Genomic DNA, 3,125 nt, shown 5'->3' on the forward strand with positions numbered 1-3,125 from the left:
ATTCATATACAAGACTCCTTACATAATAACTCATAATATAATATACATATAAAACATACAATTCCTATCCCTCTTACAAACTTGTAATAACAAAGACGAGGGGAGAAAATAATCTAATTAATACAACATATCAACTAAACGCAGTATAACTCTTCTTAACGCTTCTTCATCCGGTTCCTGAAAAGGTAAAGCTGTAGGGGGGTGAGAACCTAACCACACGGTCTCACCACGGAGTTTCAAAGTTGTCATAAGAAGATATTCAATAAGAAAACTGTTTTCAAGCTCAGTGATTAACTTTGCCTTATGAATCTTTTAAAACAAATAGGAAATCGTTCAAAACCCTTTTCAAAGAAACAATGTTTAATCTTTCAGAAATCCGAAATCTTTCCTTTCCTATAAGAAAAATCTCAATCAGAAATCAACCACGCAATCAAGCAACACAATCATTAATTCAGCATCCAAGTTCATTCTCAAATGTAGCACGCCAGGACAAACCCAGGCAAGACAAACAAGAAAAGCACAAGTATAGGGGTCCCATCCAACCATTTCTCAAACCTTTTCTCAACCATTTCCAAATCTCAAACATTTTCTAGAATTGAACCAGTTCCAATGTCAAATTATTTTCATATCAACCAATTCTAACAATAAAACTCTTTTTAAAATCGAATCAGCTCAAATATTAAATCGTTCATAAAATCAAACTAACTCACAATCAAACCGCTCCCAGAATCAATTTTATTTTCATATCTCAAATTATTTCCAAAATCGTTTCATTTATATTACTAAGTAAACTCTAAAACCAAGAAAATCCACCTGTCTTAATAATCAAGTAAATGACATTCCAAACCAGTTTTTATCCACAACCACACACCACTCACGCAATCAAGCACCCAATAATTCAGTCCAACAAACCATCACATCCATAAGACAAATATAATCACAGAAGTAAATCTCTTTGCATCGATATCTATTTATCACAACTCTGTAATATAAAATAGATTTTAAGAAAAACCCCTACCTCGACTCGTCGAAACCATAACTCAAAACGCGTCAACGAAACCGTTTCTCTTAACCCGAAACCGATAGCAACCGCAAACTCAGCCCCTGATCACTTTCGCAGCACTCACAGCAACTTAAAAGCGACGTGCAACGCTCAAAACACGACCCTACGTTACCAGAACCTCGGAGTTTATGACCAAACATAACAAATTATTAACACGGGTTCCCGAGACATAAGTACTTACCGAACTAAGAAAATGAAACAGCGGCGGTCGCTGAACCGGTTTGGCAACAGCTCCGGGAGCCACCTCGAACGGCAGCGGCGACCAGAACTCCGGCAACGGCGACTAAAACAAACATACAGCGATGATTAAGCTCCCGGAAATTTAAAGGAAACAAAAGCCAACTTAAAACCTTACCGGCGACAGATCTCAGTGGCAGCAGAGGTGTTTTCCGGCGGTAGAAGCGACGGTAACAAGCTCCTCTCCCGCGGGCTCCTTCTCTCTCCTGCGTTTGGCTCGGCGGTGACGGAGGTCTCTTCTCCTTCTTCTGCCCGCGACCAGGCTCGACGGTGACGGACCCAGAGGCGGCGATGATCGCACGCGCAGCAGCAGCAGCCCGTGATGATGACGATGGCGGCGGCTCTGCACGGTGACGACGGAAACTGGAAGCACAAGGCGCGATGGCGAAGGCTTCTCCTTCCTCGCGCGTCTTCCCACTATTCACCAAGCTCCATTAACGGCGACGATGAAAATACTTCCAACGGCGGCGTGCGGTTCTGACGGTGACAGAAGCGTGAACGGCGCCGGAGCAGCGATGCGGCGCAGCGGTGATGGCTGCATGTGGTGGCGCGGTCTCCCTCCAAGGCTCGGTGAGGACGCGATGGCGGCGGCGAGGCCCAGCAACGCCGGTGCGCCTCCCTCCCCTCTTCTCCTCTCGGCTCTCCCCTTCCCTCCGATTTCCCTTTCCTTTTCTTTTATTTTTTTCTCTTTTTTTTTTCTGTTGAGGTATGTGGGTTCTGTTGTGTGTGGGTGTTGTTGGGGAAAGGAGGGTGTGGCGGTGGGTAAGGAGGTGGCTAGGTTAGGTTAGGGCTAGTGGGTTCAATTTGGGAATTTTTGGGTAGTTTAGGTAATTTTAATAAAATTATGGGTATAATGTATAAATTTAAAATATAATTTAATTCTTTAAAATTACTTTTTTTAAAAAAAAAATATTATTTTAATTATCAATTTGCTAATTGGCTTTTAATTAAGTATTCTAATTTAAAATTAGAAATAATATAATTAATTTTCTTTGTTTATAAAATTAAAGTATTAAATTCTAAAATCTCAATTATTTAAAACTAAATCATATAAAATTTCTATTCTTTTATAACTGTTAAATTTTATAATTTAAGTATAGAAAATTATTCATTAATAATGAAATTGAGAAAAATTTATATTTTTATTATCAAAACCTGATTTAATTATTTTCAATGAAATAATTTATGAAAATAAAATGTCTAATAAATAAATAAATTTAAAATTGGCTCATAATAAAATTTTCTAAAATTTCTGGGTCTTACATTAAGCTTAATTACGGATTTTTTATTTATTTATGTATACATGATAACACCATGGTCTATAAATGCTTAATGGATAACATATCATATATTGCTCTGAATGATGAGCACCGGAGTTGAAGAGTGTATACTGATTTGTTTCTATGATAGTTGCCTTCTTGTGACGACGCCTCATAGGAAGAAAAAAAATTGTTATAAAAGCTACCCGATGAAAGAGTAATTGGTAAATGAATAATATTTTCTTCTAATATATATGGTCTTTTATAGTGGTAAAATAAAACATCATAAGTTGGGAAAAAAATTCAGTTTTAGTATATTAAGTAGATAGATTGGTATAAATTATAATAAATTATATAACATTTAAAAAGAAAATAAAATGAATAAGAAGAAAATAAAAATAAATAGAATAGATAAAAGACTATAATAAAATAAATTGAATGTGAAAATTTTTTTTTGTACATTTCATATCACATCCGTTTTAATAATCATAATAAATAAAAATACGTCAACTTGATATCTAAAAAAATGATGAGATAAAATCATAATACAGTTCTAAAGTAAAAAC

General features: G+C 36.2%; 1 long non-coding RNA gene across 2 annotated transcripts; it reads right to left on the minus strand.

Moving 5' to 3' along the window:
* On the minus strand, positions 132–2,124 carry LOC107637931. 2 transcript variants are annotated; one of them, XR_001619627.2, is made up of 4 exons: positions 1,419–2,124; positions 1,245–1,346; positions 1,019–1,166; positions 132–177 (listed from the first exon to the last, which is right to left on the minus strand). It is a non-coding gene; the product is annotated as an uncharacterized LOC107637931 (long non-coding RNA). The 2 variants fall into 2 exon arrangements; XR_001619628.2 differs by having other exon boundaries at positions 143–191.

The sequence above is a fragment of the Arachis ipaensis genome, chromosome B04, assembly GCF_000816755.2.
Source record: "Arachis ipaensis cultivar K30076 chromosome B04, Araip1.1, whole genome shotgun sequence".
NCBI classification, from domain to species: domain Eukaryota; kingdom Viridiplantae; phylum Streptophyta; class Magnoliopsida; order Fabales; family Fabaceae; genus Arachis; species Arachis ipaensis.